The following is a 23808-nucleotide window of genomic DNA, read 5'->3' on the forward strand; positions in this document are numbered from 1 at the left end:
GCGCTTTATAAAAGCAAGTTGTTGATGTTGTTTGAAACCATCTCATTAGGAGGGTCTTGGATCCTCCAGAGACAGCTGTACCATGTTACAAAGCTGCAGAAAAAGCCAGAACTGCCATCAATGGCAGCACTGGCAAGTAAATGCAGCATAAAATTACAATTTGTAAATTTTGTATTTTGTTATCCTGCTGGAGAGATTTAAAAAAACAAGAAACACAGCGCACTGGTGTGCCAATTTATTGGACGTGAAGGAGGAGATGTTTGTGGGATCTTCCCACATGGTGAATTCCTGATCTTAGCTGGGCCACAGTTAGCAAGCAGTCAAGGCCGGCAAAATAGGGAAAACATCATTTTGGTTAGATAACCACGTTCAAGCCCCCCTACTGGCCGGCAGGGACCTGGAAATAGATAATTCCTCTGTTGTCATGGAGCCATACGGCAATAGATGGTCAAAGAGACGGAAAAAATAATTTATAAAATGGAGAAAAATGGAATCAAAATAATCTCACAGATGAAAATATAAAGCAAAAACACTAATATTACTTCAGCCTGTGCATTCAATGCACAAATAGCACCCAGATTCAAAATAAGCTTCAACTGACTGATTTTTTATTTGCTTATTTTTGCCACCTCAGTTGAATGATCCAGCTGAAATCGTCATCGTACTTCCCGCTCCAAGATGTACCATGCTGATTCTGTAAGGGAAGAATTGATTTATCATCCTATCCTCTTAACTTGTAACGTTAAGCAACAAACTTTACACAAGTTGAACAGGAAATTATTGCCATGGAATCAAGGCACAGTGCAGAACCCCAGTGAAGCATTTGATGACCTCTAGTGGAACAATCAGGCAATTTCAAAGAGGGATCGGGCCTCAGCAGTGCAGAGAATCATGAGAGGGAGGAATTGTAGTAAATGGATGAGCCTTGATCAAAGAGCCAAATGGAACAATCCACCTAACAGCACCGTGGGAGTACCTTCACCACATGGACTGCAGTGGTTCAAGAAGGCGGCCCACCATCACCTTTTTCAAGGGCAACTAGGGATGGGCAATAAATGCCGGCTTTGCCAGCGAAGCCCATATCCCCAAAATGATTTTTTTTTAAACTGACCACATTGGGCTGGAACTTCATTTTGGAAATCAGATCCTGAGATTTAAAAACAAAATAAGATTTATTGAAACTTTAATTACATCAATTAATAATTTATTCCATCAGGATGATGAGGGAATTGCAGACATAATATCCAAAATAGAGGCAACTTGGGAAGAATGGACATAACAAAGCCCTGTTCTGCGACTGGACTTTCACCGGTTTATATCGTAACATGGCAGTAAACCTCATTTAGCTGCTTCACTCATTTCCATTACTAAAAGGGAGCGAGAGAGGTGTGTCTGTGTTATATGTGAAGATCACATTCAACAAAGATCTGAACTGTACAAGATCGCTCAGCTTTGACGTTCCCCTCGGCCCTGAACCAGGTCAAATGTCAAGTGGGATCAATTTGCCAGCTCCATCCAGCCACGATGATTTTTTCTCATGGTAGAAAGTACTCCTTTAAAAAGCATGTGTAGCACTGACTCCATTATCTGCCCTGTTTTTTTCCTCCTCATGTATGTTGATGCAACCAGGCTACTATTGTCTTCTCAAGAAGTCAAAAACACCTCATAGAATCATAAGAACATAAGAACATAAGAAATAGGAGCAGGAGTAGGCCAAACGGCCCCTTGAGTCTGCTCTGCCATTCAATAAGATCATGGCTGATCTGATCCTAACCTCAAATTTAAATTCATGTCCAATTTCCTGCCCACTCCCCGTAACCCCCAATTCCCTTTACTTCTAGGAAACTGTCTATTTCTGTTTTAAATTTATTTAATGATGTAGCTTCCACAGCTTCCTGGGGCAGCAAATTCCACAGATCTACTACCCTCTGAGTGAAGAAGTTTCTCCTCATCTCAGTTTTGAAAGAGCAGCCCCTTATTCTAAGATTATGCCCCCTAGTTCTAGTTTCACCCATCCTTGGGAACATCCTTACCGCATCCACCCGATCAAGCCCCTTCACAATCTTATATGTTTCAATAAGATCGCCTCTCATTCTTCTGAACTCCCAATCTACTCAACCTCTCCTCATATGTCCGCCCCCTCATCCCCGGGATTAACCGAGTGAACCTTCTTTGTACTGCCTCGAGAGCAAGTATGTCTTTTCTTAAGTATGGACACCAAAACTGTATGCAGTATTCCAGGTGCGGTCTCACCAATACCTTATATAACTGCAGCAATACCTCCCTGTTTTTATATTCTATCCCCCTAGCAATAAAAGCCAACATTCCGTTGGCCTTCTTGATCACCTGCTGCACCTGCATACTAACTTTTTGATTTTCTTGCACTAGGACCCCCAGATCCCTTTGTACTGCAGTACTTTCCAGTTTCTCACCATTAAGATAATAACTTGCTCTCTGATTTTTCCTGCCAAAGTTCATAACCTCACATAGAATGATACAGCACAGATTGAGGCCATTCAACCCATCGTAACTCTGCCAGCTCTTTGAAAGAGCTATCCAATTAGTCCCACTTCCCCATAGCCTTGCAGATTTTTCCACTTTAAGTATTTATACCAGGTTTACAGAATGAAGCAATTTGGCACATTTCTGGTAATGCTTTACAACTGATTCTCTAGATATACCTCACCAAACTGAGCAAGTGTCAGGTGTAGTTTTAAAAGTAAAGTTGACAGTAAAAATGGCAAACTTCCTGGAATGAATTATATCTAAAATATTTGACATTCCATCTTTAAATTTTACTTTATGGTGATATTCAACATTAGTTTTACTCCACAACTGAGATGAAACGAACAGCAAATGCTGGAAATCTGAATTTTTTTTTAAAAACTGAAATTGTTGGAAGTACGCAGCAGGCTTGTAAGAGTCTAAAAAGAGAAAGAATGGGCCTGATAAGGCACAGAGGAACATAGGAATAGGATAGGGTTGTCAACTCTGGTTGGAGGCATTCCTGGAGGATTGATCAAGTGCCATCTGATCACGTCATCTGCAAATGTTACTGCATTTACCATATAAAGGTCGGGTCCGCTCTAGTTCAGTATCTTCGCTCATGGTTTTGCGTCAGCAGCTGTTTTGCGAGAAGTTCCAAGAACCAGGAGATCACCCACGAGCAGGCGAAGAGGGGAAACCGAGAGCGGGGGAGCAATTCGCAGGGGGGAACTAGTGATGGGAGGAACTTTGATTCCACCAATAACTATTAGTAACTCACTGAAAATGCACCAATAACTAATAGTAATACTAGGTTTACCAACGGTACAGTAATATAATAGCTCACTGATCATCTGTGTGTAACTGGTAGTAATAGGTGTAATGCCCCAATATCCTACCTGTAACTAGCAGTAATCCTATAACCCACTGATACTCACCCTGAAACTACAGCCAGAATCCCCCTGCACTACCCCTTTATCTGTTGCTCCTCTCACAGTGCTGTTCCCACTCACCACGTTGCTGCTGCTCTCGGCTCTGCAGAAAATATTAATCACCACATCCATCCCATTCCCCAGGCTCCCTCTTTGCCCTCCCAGTCAAGCCCCAATCCCCCCAGCCCCCAGTATCCCTCTCTTCCCCCCCAATCCTCTTCTCTTCCCCTGAACCCCCATCCCCCAGTCACACACTCTCCCCAAATCCTGACTTCTGAGCTTCTCCCACCACCCACCCCCGCCACACTCCCAAGGATCCCTGATTCTCGACTTTCGAGTCCTCTGACTCCCGATCCCCCCCCCAACTCTCCATTGTTCCCGACACACCAGCTTTCTGAGATGGTAGGGATGATGTCCCGGGCTGCGGGCAGGAAATCCGGGAGATCCATGCCCATAACTCTCATCCATTCCCAACAAATGTAAATCAATTAAACACATTGCTTTTCTTGGACAAGAAAAATCATGTATCTTTGTACCTGTAGCATTACATTCAGAAAATGTAAATTTACTTTGAAACCCTGGCAAGTGATACTCCAAAAACGGACTGCTACATGGTTTTATAAGGTCTACCTGTGTGAAACAATGTTGAGTAAGGCAGCGATTTATTTCAAACAATTGCTTGCTCGAATTGCTTACAGTCCCCCCCACCCCACCCCTGCTCCGACCTACAGCAGCTGTAACTGCTCCTGGCCTTGCGCACTGGGCACACCCAGGTAGCAGATCCCTCCAATACAAACTTCCCGAAGAGCGGCAAGCAGGCGCAGTGGTTGGGGGTGGAATAACTGATTGACTGCTACACCATTTAGGTCATTGACCTGAAACGTTAACTCTGTTTCTTTCTGCACAGATGCTGCCTGACCCGCTGAGTGTTTCCAGCATTTTCGGTTTTTATTTCAGATTTCCAAGATCCGCAGTATTTTGTTTTCCATTTAAAAACATCAGCCCGGCGATCTTTGAATCTCTGCATCTAAATAAAAGAACGTGCAACAAAGGGTTGTCATCACCGAACAAACTTTTCTCCCGAGTCGCCAGCAGCAGTGCTCGGGAGACTCCCGCCAAAAGCAGGAGGATTGGGAACCCCAGAATAGGAGTAGGCCATTCAACCCCTCGAGCATTATCCGCCATTCAATTCCATCATGGCCCCTCTATATCTCAACTCCATTTACCCATCTTTGCTCCATATCCCTTGATAACCTTACCCAACAAAAATCTATTGACCTCAGTCTTGAAAGCTCCGACTGTCCCAGCTTCCACAGCCTTTTGGGGGAGAGAATTCAAGATTTCTACTACCCTTTGGTGAAAAAGTGCTTCCTGATTTTCCCTCCCAAATGGCCTGGCTCTAATTTTAAGATTATGCCCCCTCGTTCTTGATTCCTCCACCAGAGAAAATAGTTTCTCTGCATCTACCCTCTCAAATCTTTTTAACATTTTAAACACATTGATCAATGAGGGCAAATGGCTGATCTTGCCTGGTTAGGCAAGGTCAGCTAAATTAAATATTTTGATAGCACTTAGGCAATGACATGCTGGCAGCATGCCAAGGGGATGGGACTTCCTGGGCCAGCCACTCTTAAAAGGCTACTAGCTATTCTTCTGCCTGGGGTATAATTGATCTATTCAGTGGTCAGGCTTGAGAGGTCTTGCTGCAGGAGTTCCTGCAGTGAATGGTGTCTCTATTTGGGAGAAATAAAGAATACCTTTGGAGTGGCATGGATGGAGGTGATGGAGTGCATCAATGCAGTTTCACTTATGGATCAAATCTGGCAGCAGGTAAACGTGACATTTTATGGCCTATGCAAGGTTACCACGGTAAGTGTGCAACATCTTACTACACTGTGTTAAGTATTTTTATTGGTCTTCATTATAAATGTGGTGCATCATCCCAGAGGGAGAATTTAGGCAACTCGGCTGAATGTTCATCTTTCTAAAATCTTGGGCATGCTCATGTTCCTCCATGGTACTGTGTAATGTTGTCACATTAAAGTGTCGCCCATGAAATGTGGTAAGTAACATGCATCAAGTACTGTGTCAGCACAAGGTTCACACAATCACATATGGTGGCTAGTGCCTTGGGCATTTGGGTGGCATACATCTCTCATATTCCTCTTTCCAACATATGTTCCTTTTAAATTTTCGTGCAGGAGAAGGCTGCATATAACAGGAGGCCATGCGTGCAGACAAGAGAGGGGAATTACCAAAGCTGAGACCCTTGACTTTTTAGGATTAGAGATTATGGGCCATGAAGGAAATCAAGGGAGTGGGAAAACATGAAGTTAGAGGCCTCTCCAAATTCTTGGCTCTCCTTTGCTCTCCTTTGCTCTCCTTTGGGATGTGGGTAACACTGGCAAGGCCACATTTATTGTCCAGCCTAATTGCCATCAGAAGGCGGTGATGATTCTTCTTCTTGAAGTCTTTATGGTGATGGTGCTCCCACAGTGCTGTTAGGTAGGGAATTCCAGGATATTCCAGCAACAATGAAGGAACAGCGACATATGCCCAAGTCGGGATGGTGTGTAACTTGGGGGGGAACTTGGAGTGATGGTGTTCTCACGACATTATTGCTTTTGTCCTTCTCAGTGATAGAGGTTGCAGGGGAAGGATGTGTTGTTGAAATAAGCTTGGTGAGTTGCTACGGTGCATCCTGTAGCTAGCACATACTGCAGCCACAGTGCGCCAATGATCAAGTAGGTGGATATTGGTCCAGCAGCAGACACCAATCAAGCAAACTGATGTGTGCTGAATGGTGAAGAGCTTCTTAAGTTTTGTTGCAGCTGCAATCAACCAGGTGAATGGTGAGCATTCCATCACACTCCTGATTTGAACCTTGTAGATGGTGGAGAGGCTTTGAGGTGAGGTGAGCCGCTCAACAGAGAGTAGCCAGCCTCAGCCCTGCTCATGTAGATAAAATGTTGATATGGCTAATCCAGTTAAGCTTCTGGCCAATGATTAACCCCCAAGGTGTTGATGGTGATGCAACTGAAGGTGCCATCTTTCGGATGAGACGTTAAACCGTCTGCCCTCTCAGGTGGATGTAAAAGATCCCATGGCACTGTTCGAAGAAGTGCAAGGGAGTTCTCCCTGGCCAATATTTATCCCTCAACCTACATCATCAAAACAGATTATCTGGTCATTATTTTATTGCTGTTTGTGAGACCTTGCTGTGCGCAAATTGGCTGTTTGTGCATTTCCTATATTACAACAGTGACTACACTTCAAAAGTACTTCATTGCCTGTAAAGCTATTTGGGACGTCCTGAGGCTGTGAAAGGCGCTACATAAATGCAAGTCTTTCTTTTATTCTTTTACATAGTGATCAGGCATTAGGCACAAAGTAGGCTTCATGCATCTGTACCTGGTAATATTGGTTCCCTGTACTTGGGCATTATTCCCCAATTCCTCTGTCCTATTTGAGCTAATGACGCCACCATATGAACCAGAGCTTCTGAAATGTCCTCTCTTTTTCCTTTAATGAGGCTTTCCCTTCTTTGTGGTCAACAAAGCCCTTGACTACCTATGCCGCATTTCCCATTCCTCCACAATCACATTACAGTCCTCTTGTCTTCATCTTCCACCCCATTAGCCCCCCACAGCTACCAGATCACCTTCAAGAATTTCCACGACATACAATGTGAATTAAGCACTAAGCACATTTTTTCCCCCTCTCTGCTTCACAGAGGCACGACTTCCTCCATGATACCTGTGCTCATTTTTCCATCATCCCCACTTTTGGTAGGTATTCCTGAGGTACTGTCACATGCAATCATAGCAGCTACAACACTGTCCATTTGCTTCTTCCCAAATGATTTACATGTGAGACAGCAATTTACCTGTACTTCCTCCAATCTAGCTTAGGGTGTGCTTTTTAGTGATGTGAAATTTGACCTAATCAGCATGCTGTGCATGAGGTTTGAGCCAATCAGCTTGTAATATGAAACAAGTATACAAGTTTTTTCTTTGGTTACTTTTCAAAATATGAAATTTAAGCCAAAGAAAAAACTTCTATGTTTATTTCATATTGCATGCTGATTGTTTTTTTTAATATGAAATTTGACCTAATTAGTAGCATTGCACTCTTTGGACACATTGACCACACGCCATTTGCAAAATTCTGACTAGATATGGCTAGAAAACATCCCGGCTGTCGTGCTGAAGACTAGTTCTCCAGAACTAGCCGCGCCTCTAGCCAAGCTGTTCCAGTACAGCTACAACACTAGCATCAACCCAACAAGTGGAACATTGCCCAAATATGTCCTGCCCACAATAAGCAGGACAAATCCAATCCAGCCAATTACCACCCTATCAGTCTACTCTCGATCATCAGCAAGGTGATGGAAGGTGTCATCGACAGTGCTATCACGAGGCACTCACTCACCAATAACCTGCTCACCGATGCTCAGTTTGGGTTCCGCCAGTACCACTCGGCTCCAGACCTCATTGCAGCCTTGGTCGAAACAGGGCTGAATTCCAGAGGTGAGTTGAAAGTGACTGCCCTTGACATCAAGGCAGCATCTGACCAAGTGTGATATCAAGGAGCCCTGGTAAAAGTGAAGTCAACGGAAATCAGGGGAAAAACACCCCAGTGGCTGGAGTCATACCTAGCATAAAGGAAGATGGAAGAGGTTGTTGGAGGCCAATCATCTCAGGACATCGCTGCAGGAGTTCCTCAGGGCAGTGTCTGAGGCCCAACCATCTTCAGCTGCTTCATCAATGATTTTCCCTCCATCAAAAGGTCAGAAGTGGAGATGTTCGCTGATGATTGCACAGTGTTCAGTGCCATTCGCAACCCCTCAGATAATGAAGCAGTCCGTGCCCGCATGCAGCAAGACCTGGACAACATTCAGGCTTGGGCTGATAAGTGGCAAGTAACATTCATGCCAGGCAATGACCATCTCCAACAAGAGAGAGTCTAACCACCTCCCCTTGACATTCAACGGCATTACCATCGCCAAATCCCCCATCATCAACATCCTGGGGGTCACCATTGACCAGAAACCAAACTGGACCAGCCACATAAATACCGTGGCTACAAGAGCAAGTCGGAGGCTGAGTATTCTGTGGCGAGTGACTCACCTCCTGATTCTCCAAAGTCTTTCCACCATCTACAAGGCACAAGTCAGGAGTGTGATGGAATACTCTCCACTTGCCTGGATGAGTGCAGCTCCAACAACACTCAAGAAGCGCGACACCACCAGCAGCCGCTTGACTGGCACCCCATCCACCACCTTAAATATTCACTCTCTCCACCACCAGCGCACCATGACTGCAGTGTGTGCCATCTACAAGATGCACTAGGGCAACTCGCCAAGGCTTCTTCGACAGCACCTCCCAAACCCATGACCTCTACCACCTAGAAGGACAAGGGCAGCAGGCACATGGGAACAACACTACCTGCACGTTCCCCTCCAAGTCATACACCATCCCGACTTGGAAATATATCGCCGTTCCTTCATCGTCGCTGGGTCAAAATCCTGGAACTCCCTACCTAACAGCACTGTGGGAGAACCTTCACCACACGGACTGCAGCGGTTCAAGAAGGCGGCTCACTACCACCTTCTCAAGGGCAATTAGGGATGGGCAATAAATTCTGGCCTTGCCAGCAGCGCCCACATCCCATGAATGAATAAAAAAATACACTATTATCTATCTAATTTATCTAACTTTCTGTCTGTCTGTCTGATTATTACAAATCTCTACATTTAGCAGACCACACATTTGAGTCAGACTCAGATAAGTAGATGTAGGATGGCTTCAATGTGCTTCACAATGATTACATTTTGAGATGACCTTTTACCTGTTCCTTAATTAAGTCATCTATTAGTTTTTTTTTTAATTGTAAGCAATGCAGCCAAACAGTAAATTGTGGGTATTCTAACCTAAAGTAATTGCAGACATGAGTCATTGTATAAACCCAATTGTACCGCAGTCTGGTGTTCAGATACATAATCTTCTAGTATGAGGATGAAAAGTCCCCAGAAATTTCACTGTGCGGATGTCCATATAAACCAAGGCCACTGTTGCTAAGCAACACCTGGAAATCGGAGCTGAAAAGCCCTGGTGGCAAAAGTTTAGCCCTGGAAAATGTTATTGCTGGAAGCTCCTAAGTCTGGGATAACCTGCAGAGTGTAATGAAGAATAAAACCAACCAATTCTTTCAGGGCTACCAAAATGACAGAAAAAGGGTAGGAATAAAAGAAAAGTAGAGATGTAAATTTAAACTGTCGTATATGCTATTGCAATCTGTGATAAACAGTCTAGTTATTAGTTTACAGAGCAGGACCGAGTGAGACTACAATTCAAAAAATAGTAGTATCAATAACACATAAGCACATTACATAGTTCTAGGTGTGCACTTTTGGGTGAGACATTAAACCGAGGTTTGTCCTGAGTTTGGGATGTCCTGAGGTCATGAAAAGCACTACATAAATGCAAGTTTTTCTTTCTTCTTTCACTTATTGCAAATTCTTTCTGAAGATCCTTTGCACAGAAGTAATAGAGAGGTATTTGTCTCTTATATGAAAGTGGAGGCACTTTCTGTGGCACAGTTCCTGAAAGTTAAATGAGGGTGGTCACCTTTAACTTTCCTGAGAAAGGTTTTCAAATTATGTAAAATGAGTCTGAATCATCTGTGGGTTAACAGAAATAAAAACCCTAGCGTTTTCTGACATTGAGGCATCTCTTTGATAGAATGAGATGATAATGCTTCCCACATCATTTAATAATTTGTCAACTTGTGCAAAACATCCCAATCAAAGGAAATCAATGTTGGATATACCAATTTGAATCTGACACAGTGCCTTGTATTATCCTCTTGATTTATATGGTGAAAAAATTTCCACTATGCAGAGAGAGATGAGGAAATATATGTATTGTAGTAAATGGGCACAAATTTCAATTCCATTAATTCCTCAAAGATGTAAAGGACTGAAGGGTAATGCAATGAAAAAAATGCTTCGATGCTCAATAGAAGCTTGCTAAAGCTCATAATGGCAGTGGTAAATTGAAATTGTGAGAAAAATATGTTGAGTTCCTTGGGCCATTGTGAACATTCACTGTTGGTCAATATTGGCCCAGAATTTGCTGAAGCGTACCCAGTTAGTTAGATTTTTTCCCTCACCTGTCAGGTCGAAATGTTTTTCCTCTGTATTTTGCTGGTAGTGCGAACTGATAACAGCGCAGCGAGGGCAAGGGGCATCTGGGACCAACAGTCTATCTCCTTAATCAAGATTTACGGATTGAGAAAGAAACAGAGGAATGATGGAGAAGGAGGGTGAATTAGAGTGGATGAATTAGAGTCAAATCAGGTCCAGAAAGAGAAATAAAGAATGGGAAAGAAAAATTGGATCAAGAGATGGAGAAAAAAAGTGACAGAAAGGAAAATTAAGAAAAAAATTTAAAATTTAAAAAATCTCAAAAACAATTTACTACCTGTAGGAATGAGATTCCACAGTTTGAATTCTTCCTTTCTGGGCTGGAGAGGTTGAGTGGCATTGCAGGAACATAAATCCAGTCATTAAAATGTACTTACGCTGTTAAGTAATAGCCCTAACTTTCTATGGCGAGTTTAATTGGCAATTAATGCGCAAATGCAGCAACTTCATGAAACTCACAGGGAGGTTGAGGGCAAGCTATCATTTTCATAAGGCTAACGGCATAAATTGTCCAGCAACTTGTGGTGATTCGCGATTCACGGGGTATCTCTTCCTCAACACAAGTTGCTGGACGATTTACACATTAATAACGCCGAGCGCCATTAAACTTGCCATTATTTTGGCAGCAAATTCTGGTCCATTATTTACTGAATGAAAGAGTGCATTTGTAAGTAGGAGCCCAACAGCTACCTTATTACAGGACTGTTCCATGGTGAGCATCATTGGTGCTAGTCCACTTGTTGCAAAGCAAGTGCCCCAATAACACAATGTAAAGGCTATAGAAAGTGCACTACAGTCTGGATAAGTTACCCCAATGGAAGGTGCTACTAAACCAGATGTAGCTTCTGGACCTCACAGAGCAGCAGTGTCTCATGATGCTGGGACTTCGCAAAGATCAAGCTACATGAGCTGCTTCACGAAGACCAATTCATATCGCCCCTTCAGTGGAAGTCAAGGCCAACATAGCTCTCAAACTCTGTGCAACTGGCATCATCTGGAGACTTCTTAGAAGTCAGCAGTTATGCTGTCAGCATTTGCATAAGGGACACTACTGAAGAATTCTATAGGCACATTATATTTAGGAATGACCAACAACAATAGTAGCAAATTTTTCATACTGCTAGGCTACCAAAAATGCAGGGCATCACTGACTACAGAGATTTGTGCACCAAATCGCAATCCTGATATCTGCATCAATCATAAAAGGGTACCATTCAACGTACAAATGGTACAGATAAAGATAATGCATGTTAAAACATGGTTCTCTGACAGATCCCACAAGTTGTTTATTTTATGGCAATCTAACGTGTCAACATTGTTGCAAGAAAGAATTGAAGGTTAGTTCTTGCAAGACTGTAGTACAACCATGGTTTTTCAATCCGCGTACTGAAGCAGAATTATGTTATAATATTCACGCCACACACGATTAGGGTTTTGTAGCAGCACCTCAGCTGTTTGAATTGTTCAGGGGGTACATTGGCAATATTCCCTGCTAAAAGTTGGACATTTTTTTACGGTGTATTGTATATTGCTCAACATTTCTATAGATTGAAGCCTCGCTATGGACTTAATTGAGAAGCAAGAGGAAGACTTGGAGGAACAAGATGATCAAGAGGTGGACGCTCCTACAGGAAGGCTGTACTATACTGTTCCTTTGCCTGATTTGTACAGCAGCAAAGAATTACTTAATGGTGGATGATTGCTAATGGCAGCCTTTATATTACATAAGATTTCAGGATAACATTCCACAATTCAGTTTTTTTTCTGTGCAAACTGAAACCTAATGGCTCATCTATGACATGCAAAAAGAAGTAATTACAATTGGAGTGCAGTAGGATGTGAGCTTGTTGTGCAGCTAGTCTCAATATTCCATCTAAGATGTATATATTCCAATATATTCCATTCCACATAATAAGGGGAAAAAACTAAAGTACACAAAACTGTAATTTTTCAGGGGTTTAGATAGAAATTTGTGGGAAGCAAAATGAGCTCTGATGGTGCAAAATTCATTTTCCACGGGGATCTGGGGGCATGTGGCCCCCAGATTTTTGACACTTTTTTGGTGCATTTTCCAGCATTTTGAAATGTTCTGTGATTCAGCATTGAAGCCATAAGAATTTATTCTGGAATGTCAGCTTTTTTTGGGCTGCTCGTCGCCTTTTCAAAGTTTTGTAGGTTGGCATAGATGAAACACACAAAATGTCTGTAAACCAGCTGCACTGAGAGAAAAACAATGGCTGAGACCAACATAGACATGACTGAAGTCGGTTGTGTCTATTGCCTCCACCATGGTGGAACTAACATAATCTGCTGTTGCCACCGATAGGATGTGGGAGGACAATACTCACCCAACCCTTTGTCTGGAATGTGTAATTTGATCCAGTCTGCTGCAGAGTAATTCAAGTTCTCTGCAATTTGTAATTTGATCCAGTCATTGTCAGGCAGGCTACAGAGTTCAGACAAGGCACAGTGCTAACACTACTGATTTCAGAAAACAGACAGCGCTAACACTACCGAGTTCAGAGAACGCACAGCACTAACACGACTAATTTCAGAGAACAGACAGCGCTAACACTGCCGAGTTCAAAGAATGCACAACGCTAACACTACTGATTTCAGAGAATACACAGCGCTAAAACTACTAGGTTCAGAGAACGCACTGCACTGACATTACCAAGTTCAGATAGGGAGGTGTTCGGCCATGGAAGGATTTCAACATGAGGATGAGAATTTTAAAATCAAAGTTTTGGTGGAACAGGAGCCCATTTGGATCAGCGAGCACAGGGGCGATGAGTGAACGAGACTTGCTGCGAGTTAGAGTACGTGCAGTAGAGTTTTGGATGAGCTCAAGTATATTGAAGATGTAAGATGGAAGGCTGGCCAGGAGAGCATTGGAATAGTTGAGTCTGGAGGTAACAAAGGCATGGATGAGAGTTTCAGCAGCAGATGGACTGAGGCAGGGACTGAGACGGGCAATGTTGTGGAGGTGGAAGTAGGTGGTCTTTGTGATGGAGTGGATATTGGGTCAGAAGCTCAGCTCACGGTCAATTAGGATGCTGAGATTGCGAACAGTCTGTTTCAGCCTGAGACAGTGGCCAGGGAGGGGGGTGAAATCAGTACATAAGAACATAAGTAGCGAGGGAACGGAGTTTGTGTCGGGGACTGAAGACAATGTCTTTGGTCTTCCCAATGTTTAATTGGAGGAATTTGCAGTTCATCCAAGAAACCACTATGGTGGAACTAACATTAACTGCTATTGCCACCGACAGGATGTGGGAGGACAATACTCACCCAACCCTTTGTCTGGAATGTGTAATTTGATCCAGTCATTGTCAGGCAGGCTAGGCTGAACAACAATGCGCTAACTGTGAATAAACTCTAATCCCAATTTAAACAAGCTATTCCCACCACAAATTGCAGGTATCTCTTACCAGACTTCCGAAACTAGAATTAAAATATTATGGCTTTTTCATGTGCCCAGGAGTTCCTTCCCATCACTATCCATTGCGAAACAGGCCATCAGCCACGTGGAATTTGTTTCCAATTCTGTAAATAAAGTTTATTTTTGTGCACAGGGGAAACAAGAAGACAAGTTTATAAAAATAACTTCTTGACTTCTTGACTATGATATGCGAAAGATCCTTATAAATACATCATTTCACCATTGTTTCGTTGTTTAACAAAAATACAAACCTTGTATGTACAAAGGCTTCAAGCATTCTAAGTACAGTGCACAGCAGGATTAGAGTGAGGCAGAGATGGGTGCCTGGAGAAATACAAAATGCCAGATAATTATGTTGTGCTCAAATATATTGTGCTCACAGGTTCCATTTTAATCACAGAAGGAGGCAATTTGGGCCACCATGCCTGTGCCGGCTCTTTGAAAGAGCTATCCAATTAGTCCCAATCCCCTGCTTTTTCCCATAACCCTGCATATTTTTCAATTTCAAGTATATATCCAATTTCCTTTTGAAAGTTACTATTGAATCTGCTTCCACCACCCTTTCAGGCAGTGCATTCCAGATCATAACAACTCACAGGGTAAATAAAATTCTCCTCATCTCCCTCCGGTTCTTTTGCCAATTATTTTAAATCTGTGTCCTCAGGTTATCGACCCTCCCACCAGTGGAAACAGTTTCTCCCGATCTATTCTATCAAAATCCTTCATAATTTTGAACACCTCTATTAAATTCTATGGTTCTAAACCTCCCCTTAACCTTCTCTGTTCCAAGGAGAATAATCCCAGCTTCTCCAGTCTCCTCACATAACTGAAGTCCCTCATCCCTGATACCATTCAAGTAAATCGCCTCTGCACCCTCTCCAAGGTCTTGTCATCCTTCCTAAAGTGTATTATTTTCAGCTAATTTCTAGTTTAGTTTGAGACCTTCAATGAAACACTCAACATGCCTTTAATCCCCCTGAGGTTAGGCTTTATTTTTAATATGTAGTTTCCAGAATAATACAATTCATATACTAAATGAGTGCAAATTATTCAACATATAAGAGATTCTACAAAGGAATATTTATTGTACTATTCATACAATGTTATAGTTAGAGAGTAAGATTCATAATCTAACAAGCAGTGTCCATAAACTAGCAGACTTAATAATTACCAAGTCTGGGAGGCACCATGATATGTTCCAACCTGGCTATGGGTGTCAGCTCTCTAACCTAAGCTGTAAACCATTTACATATATAAAGTCCAAAAAGGTACAGTCCATCTGTCAATCAAATCATTAAGTAGAAAGACATTTATCAAACAAAGTATTCCATTTGATGGCTGTTTAGGTTTCATCAATTTACTTCTTCCAGTCACGTTAGAGCGAGAATTCTTCAGTCTATCCAGACAGCATTCCAAGCCCAGTCAGCACTGCTTGCACAAAGTTTGTTTATCTTAAAAGGGATAATTGGTGCCAACTCTGTCTGAGGTGACCACAAGTTATTCATTCACTGGACACAGCTCTTCAACAAACAGCCCATCAACACCAAACATACGTACAAATATATATACAAAACAAAGCAAAATTCTAAATTGATTCACTTTTATGCATATTAAATCCGACCTTCTAACAAAGTTGGTGCCCAGAATTGAACACAATACTCTAGCCGAGGACTCATCAGTGATTTATAAAGATTTTGCATAACTTCCTTGCTTTTGTACTCTATGCCTCTATTTATAAATATAAGGAATCTTACAACACCAGGTTATAGTCCAACAGTTTTATTTGAAAATCACGAGCTTTCGGAGATTATCTCCTTCATCAGGTGAGTGAATGAAAGGTTCTCAAATCGCATATCTTATATTAGGCTGGGACACGATCAAACCAATCAAAGGTGTCGTTGGTGTTCAGACAGGTTAGCCACGGAAAACAGTATATCCCAGTACACTGAATACACAATGGATCAGATTACACAGACAAAGAGAGAAAGAGACCCGAAAGGCAGAGAGAGAGAGAGAGAGAGAATGTCCAGTTGTATTAAAAACAGATAACTTTTTTTTCCTGCTGGTGGGGTTACGTGTAGCGTGACATGAACCCAAGATCCCGGTTGAGGCCGTCCTCATGGGTGCGGAACTTGCCTATCAATTTCTGCTCGACGATTTTGCGTTGTCGTGTATCTCGAAGGCCGCCTTGAAGAACGCTTACCCGAAGATCGGTGGCTGAATGTCCTTGACTGTTAAAGTGTTCCCCGACTGGGAGGGAACCCTCCTGTCTGGCGATTGTTGTGCGGTGTCCGTTCATCCGTTGTCACAGTGTCTGCATGGTCTCGCCAATGTACCATGCTCCGGGGCATCCTTTCCTGCAACATATGAGGTAGACAACGTTGGCCAAGTCACAGGAGTATGAACCATGTACCTGGTGGGTGGTGTCCTCTCGTGTGATGGTGGTATCTGTGTCGATGATCTGGCATGTCTTGCAGAGGTTGCCGTGGCAGGGTTGTGTGGTGTCGTGGACGCTGTTCTCCTGAAAACTGGGTAATTTGCTGCGAATGATGGTCTGTTTGAGGTTGGGTGGCTGTTTGAAGGCGAGTAGTGGAGGCGTGGGAATGGCCTTAGCGAGGTGTTCGTCATCATCGATGACATGTTGAAGGCTGCGGAGAACATGACGTAGTTTCTCCGCTCCAGGGAAGTACTGGACGACGAAGGGTACTCTGTTGGTTGCGTCCTGTGTTTGTCTTCTGAGGAGATCTATGCGATTCTTCACTGTGGCCCGTCGGAACTGTCGATCGACAAGTCGAGTGTCGTATCCCGTTCTTACGAGGGCATCTTTCAGCGTCTGTAGGTGTCCATCGCGTTCCTCCTCGTCTGAGCAGATCCTGTGTATTCGTAGGGCCTGTCCAGAGGGGATGGCCTCTTTGACGTGGTTAGGGTGGAAGCTGGAAAAGTGGAGCATCGTGAGGTTGTCCGTGGGCTTGCGGTAGAGTGAGGTGCTGTGGTGCCCGTCTTTGATGGAGATTTGTGTGTCCAAGAAAGAAACCGATTCTGAGGAGTAGTCCATGGTGAGTTTGATGGTGGGATGGAACTTGTTGATGTTATCGTGTAGTCTCTTCAGTGATTCTTCGCCGTGGGTCAATAGGAAGAAAATGTTGTCGATGTATCTGGTGTATAGCGTTGGTTGGAGGTCCTGTGCAGTGAAGAAGTCGTGCTCGAACTTGTGCATGAAAATGTTGGCGTATTGGGGTGCGAATTTGGTCCCCATGGCTGTTCCGTGTGTTTGGGTAAAGAACTGGTTATCGAAAGCCAAGGATTCTATGTGCTTTTTTAACAGCTTAATCAACTTGTCATGCCACCCCAAGTCTCTATGCTTCTGCACCCCCTTCAAAATGATACCATTTAGTTTATATTGCCTCTCCTCATTTTTCCTCTCAAAATGCATCACTGTGGTGTTTTCATTGTTACTGGTAGAGGGACTCACATGATCCTGATCATATGTGCAGACGTCCAACAGAGGTCAATGAATACCAATCATGAACGGGAACCCTGGCCGATCCTTCGCCACATCCAACCCAGGTCAATGAGGCCAATTGTAGCAGCCTAGCTGCTCTGACTTGCTAACCTGGCCTAGAGTGGGGATTGAACTCGCAAGCTTCTGGTCCAAATGGCTCAGTACCACACTACACATACACATTTACCACAAAGCCATTGGGGGAACCTTCAATATATTTTTAATGGCCCTCCTCTAGCTCAGGTTCTCAATGGGCCCACAAGAAGGGTCCAATTGCATCCACTCACAGCATTTGCACGGTGACTCAAACACCCCTGCCTTCACTGGTGTACATACCCAAGAACTGAATAGTCCTTTAATGCAGTACTCATCCATTTTTTTCCTTCTAGTGAAAGGAAGTTATTCCTAATCCTCGGATCAAAGTTTTTGGCCTATATTTTCCTCATTAACGTTAATTGTGGGAAGAAATAATATTTTTAGTCTTTTGTAACTCCTCCAAGAAATGTGGTTCACACAACAAGAATGGCCACCTGAGCAAGGTATTGAAGGGTTGATATCACCCATAATCCACTGGGATTCAGCACCTTCAGAAGAGGGGGAAGAAAAGGAAAAAGTTGGAGATTTTTTAAAAAGTCTATTGAAAAGATCTGGTTGCTTGGTAATCCTGACTGGGAGCTCTCAAGCTCTTGTTGAGGATTGACTTTGGAAGCTAGACCTAGAATATCCCTTATGACTCATCTAAAGATCTTAACAATTTGTTCAAAAAGAGATTACTTATCACTAGAGAGGCATTTTGCCATGACTACAGCTAAGCACATCAAGCATGTTGGCATACAAAAGGGAACAGCTGATTCCCATATTGCTTGCATCAGCTGATGACTGAAACTGTAACCAAGCCATCTATTGAACTTGGGCACTGCTGGTCTCATGGGTGCAGAGCAGGAGTCCCCGCACAGCACATTGAAAATGTTCCATTTGGTGACAGAAAATGTTTGCCCAGTACAGTTGATACTTGGTGATTGCAACTTGCTCTCCAATTCGAAGACTAGGGTAGTTCTCCCTGATGTTCTGACCAACATTTATCCCTCAAACAACATCACTAAAACAGGTTTATTGGTCATTTATCTAATTGCTGTTTATGAGACCTTGCTGTGCGCAAATTAGCTGCTGCGTTTCCTACATTACAACATGTAACTACACTTCGAATGTACTCCACTGGCTATAAAGTGCTTTGGGACATCTTGAGGTTGTGAAAGGTGCCATGAGTTCTTTCTTTCTTCTATAAGATTGAACCTACCGTTATAGAAATAGTCAATTGCACAGCAATACTTGCAGGACCTACCAACCAGCTCCACTCACCCATTTTATTTCCTGTCACATTGCTACAGTTACTAGTACAGGGCCTTGTATTTTTCCTGCCAACATAACTGCACTGCCCCGCTTTGATGGTGTTAGTGAGTGCTATTTCAGGTGCTATTAGTACGACACTGTGCCACCTCATTGATATCTAGCCCACCTGTTAAAAACAGAGATCTGAACAAAAAGGCTGTACTTCTGTCCCTTGGGGCAATGATCAGCTGGCTAGCACATCTTAATCCTAAAAATAGCATGGAGCATAAGTGACGAGGCAAAGCAGGAAACAATCTTCTAACTCACCTTTGCTGCGGGCAAATTTCCTTCACAGCTTGTCGCAGAAACTGGTAGTTTTTTAAAAACAAACAAGCTGCAATTTATACTAAACCTTAATTAAAAACCGCTCATAGAACAGCACGTCTGCATTTTGCAGATATGTGGGTACGTTTTGTAGTCTAAGTAAGTAGGTGGACAACTCAAGTGTAAAGAACTCTGTGCAGTAGCTGGAAAATTGAGATGCATGACTTATGTAACAATTAAAAGGAAAATGTTTGAATGGTTTAAAGTGAATATAGGAACTTTTAGTGCTGCATCTTGACTTTTACCTTGTTCAATACTGTTCTGCCAGAGGATTGGAAGACTGCTAACGTTGTACCGTTGTTTAAAAAGGGAGAAAAGGATAAATCTAATAATTACAGGCCAGTCAGTCTAACCTCAGTGATGGGCAAATTATTGGAATCAATACTGAGGGATAGTATAGACCGTCATTTAGAAAGGCATGGATTAATCAAGGACAGTCAACATGGATTTGTTAAGGGAAGGTCATGTCTGACTAACTTGATTGAATTTTTTGAGCAGGTAACAAGAAGGATCGATGAGGGTAGTGTGTTTGAAGTAATCTATATAGATTTTAGCAAGGCTATTGACAAGGTCCCATATGGCAGACTGGTCAAAAAAGTAAAAGCCCATGGGATCCAAGGGAAAGTGGCAAATTGGATCCAAAGTTGGTTCAGTGGCAGGAAGCAAAGGGTAATGGTTGATGGGTGTTCTTGCAACTGGAGGGCTGTTTCCAGTGGTGTTCCACATGGCTCAGTACTAGGTCCCTTGCTTTTTGTGGTATATATTAATGATTTAGACTTAAACGTAGGGGGCATGATTAAGAAGTTTGTAGATGATACAAAAATTGGCTGTGTGGTTGATACTGAGGAGGAAAGCTGTAGACTGCAGGAAGATATCAATGGACTGGTCAGGTGGGCAGAAAAGTAGCAAATGGAATTCAATCCAGGGAAGTGGGAGGCAGTGGGGATTTGGGGAGGTCAAACAAGGCAAGGGAATACACAATAATTGTGAGGATACTAAGAGGTGTAGAGGAAGAGAGAGACCTTGGAGTGCATGTCCACAGATCCCAAAAGTAGCAGGACAGGTAGATAAGGTGGTTAAGGCATATGGAATACTTTCCCTTATTAGCCCATGCATAGAATATAAGAACAGAGAGGTTATGCTAGCACAGTATAAAACACTAGTTAGGCCATAGCTTGGGTACTGAGTACAGTCGTGGTCACCACATTACAGGAAAGATGTGATTGCACAAGAGAGGGTACAGAGGAGATTTACAAGGATGTTGCCAGAACTGGAAAATTTTAGCTATGAGGAAAGATTGGATAGGCTGGGGTTGTTTTCTTTGGAACAATGGAGGCTGAGGGGTGAATTAATTGAGGTGTATAAAATTATGAGGGGCCTAGATAGAATGGTTAGAAAGGACCTATTACCCTTAGCAGAGAGGTCAATAACCAGGGGGCATAGATTTAAAGGAATTGGTAGAAAGATTAGAGGGGAGCTGAAGAAAAGTTTTTTCACCCAGAGGGTGGTGGGGGTCTGGAACTCACTACCTGAAAAAGTGGTAGAGGCAGAAACCCTCATCACATTTAAAAAATACTTGGATTTGCACTTGAAGTGCCATAACCTACAAAGCTGGAAAGTGGGATTAGGCTGGGTAGCTCTTTTTCGACCGGCACAGACACGATGGGCCGAATGGCCTCCTTCAGTGCCGTAAATTTTTCAATGTTTCTGGACTAGGTCATGAGCGAGGTAATGAGAAGTAGACACATCGAGACACTGAAGGTGGTTAACTTGGTAAAGAACCTGGAGTATGGATGGTGTTGGCATTCTTACTGGATCCTTGGTTGTCATCATCACAAAGCCTAAGGAACTGGGTGATGAAAGAAAGAAGTTGGAGCTCAGTGTCAATTTTCCAAAGACCAAGGTAGACCTACTTTATGAAGAAGAGCACAGAAAGATGAAATGATACTGAACAACAACGACTTGCATTTATACAGCACCTTTAACGTAACAAAACATCCTAAGGCACTTCAAGGGAGGGTAATCAGACACTGAGCCAAAGAAGGAGACATTACGACAGGTGACCAAAAGATTCTGGACCGGGAGCCAATGTGAGCCAGTGAGCACAGGGATGATGGGTGAAAAAGACTTGGTGTGAGTTAGGATACGGGCAGCAAAGCTTTGGATGAGCTCAAGTTTATGGAGGGTGGAAGATGGGAGGTCGGCCAGGAGACCATTGGAATAGTCAAGTCTGGTGGTAACGAAAGCATCGATGAGGGTTTCAAGGGCTGAGGCAGGAGCAGAGACTGGCAATATCATGGAAGTGGAAGTAGGCGGTCTTGGTGATGGAGAGGATCTGGGGATGGAAGTTCAACTCAGGGTCAAATAGGACATCAAGATTGCGAACATTCTGGTTCAGCCTGAGACAATATCCAGGGAACAAGTGGACTTTGATAGTGAAGATGGTGAATGCGGTGGATGAGTTTATATTCCTGGGAAGTTTTATGCTCAATGAGAGGCTTGCAAGAAAGGTGCAAAGCCATAGTTCTCTGTCGGAAAGTGTTTTTGACAGATTATGAAAACAACTTTGGAAGAGGAGAGACATATCATGGGATGTGAAAGCTCATACACGTGTAGCTCACATGTAGTCAACACTTCTATATGGCACTGAAATTTGGATGCTGAAAAAGGCACAGAAGAAAGGCTTAATGCTTTTAGGATAAGCTGTGGATAGAGGATATTGAGTACCAGCTGGGAGCACAAAGTAATCAATGCTGAAAAACGACAAGAAGTGGCCTGTGTATCGTAATAGAATGACTTAAGCTGAAAAGATTGCATGGTCGGAGATGTTTACAACATAGTGGAAAATCTGTAGCAAGGAAAGGGCCACACAGGGAAAACCAAAACTGAAATGTGGTTCTGTGTGTGGGAAGTCTTGAGTAGAAGATTACCAGCAGACAGCTGCAAAAGCTAGCAAAGGAGAGTAGGGTTATGGCGAGGCTTTGTGGTGTCTGATTATGTTGATTGCAAATATGTGGATGTGTAAGAAGAACATGCCATTAAGCCATCTAAAATTTTTAACAGAAATCATTCCCAAATTGAAAATCTGTGTAAATGATTTGGTGTGGGTTAAGACAACTTATTGATGAGGGAACTTTCACCATCTACCCTATGGTACCTGACCTGGGAATGATTGATGCTGATGGGGAGTACTAAAAGTGGAAAAGGGTTTCATTCACCAGCTCATCTTCATGTTCATTTGAAAATAGGAAACATTTGAAGCACATTATTTTATTCTTTTCCTTTATTGAATTAAAATATGAGACAAAAGAGTTGCCTTGCCCCTTGTTACTTTTCAGGAAAGAAACTCCCGTTTAGCGATTTGCTTTACTTCTGTAAATATGGTGGCTTAGACTGTGATCATGGTCTTGTGTTAAACAGATAGCTGTGTGCAGATATGTTACTTTATTTATCCCCTTTCCATGGTGTGAACCAAGTACCAAGCATGGAAGCAAATCTCTCCTCCATCCATATCAACTGAAGTGACAGAAGGAATATCACACCTATCACAGCATCATCTACCGTCGGGGGTTGGGGCCGGGGGGGGGGGGGGGGGGAATCAAGGGGCAGAAATCAAGGGGCAGATAAATGTTTCTGAATAGCTGCAGTCTCCTGAGCCTGCCCACAATTAAAGTGGTTGCAGGAATTCTACTTTTGTAAACACTTTTGTATGAACTTATATGTTCTCAGTTGGCAAATTGTTAGTGATACAATCTTAATATTAGCAATTCTATCATCAATGCTAATTAAAGAAGTGTCATAAGGCTTTTGACACAAAAGAATAATGTCTAATATCATGATCATTCCACCAACAATTTGCCAATAAAAAATATATCGGCTATAATTCTACCACCTTTAGCAATATTACTGTCTATGGCTACTATTGGTATGGGTATTTAGGCCATAGTGCTACTCTTTCGGATGAGGCGTTAAACTGAGGCCCAGTATGCCCTCTCAGGTGAATGTAAAAGATCTCACGGCACTATTCGAAGAACAGCAGGTTCTGGTGTCCTGGCCAATATATATCACTCAACCAACACCTAAAACAAATCATTTGGTCATTTATCACCTTGATGTTTGTGGGACCTTGCTGTGCACAAACTGGCTGCCGTGTTTCTTACATTACAACAGTGACTACATTTCAAAAGTACTTCATTGGCTGTCCCGTGGTTGTGAAAGGCACCATATAATGCAAGTCTTCCTTTTTAATTACCAAAAGTTTAAATTTTTCACATTGAATTCAACATATCTGTAATAGTTTTGTACATACAGACCTAAATCACAATTAAACTGCTGTTTAAGGTGCAGACCAGACCAAAATAAGAATAGCGATCATTTCTCTTAATGTTCTGCCTGTCGGAGGTGCTGCCTTTTGGATGTAATATTCTTACCTTCTCAGGTGGATGTATAAAGATCCCGTTCCTCTCTTTGAAGAGGAGTGCTGGTGCCCTGGCCAACATTTATACCTCATACAACATCACTTAAAACA

General features: G+C 42.8%; 1 long non-coding RNA gene across 1 annotated transcript; it reads right to left on the bottom strand.

The window, feature by feature from the left end:
• Positions 1-605: 605 nt before the first annotated feature.
• On the bottom strand, positions 606-15753 carry LOC137320577 (uncharacterized). Its single transcript, XR_010962589.1, has 4 exons — positions 15687-15753; positions 14317-14389; positions 14055-14169; positions 606-694 (listed from the first exon to the last, which is right to left on the bottom strand). It is a non-coding gene; the product is annotated as an uncharacterized lncRNA (long non-coding RNA).
• Between the last annotated feature and the right edge of the window lie 8055 nt (positions 15754-23808).

The sequence above is a fragment of the Heptranchias perlo genome, chromosome 4 (genome assembly GCF_035084215.1).
Source record: "Heptranchias perlo isolate sHepPer1 chromosome 4, sHepPer1.hap1, whole genome shotgun sequence".
NCBI classification, from domain to species: domain Eukaryota; kingdom Metazoa; phylum Chordata; class Chondrichthyes; order Hexanchiformes; family Hexanchidae; genus Heptranchias; species Heptranchias perlo.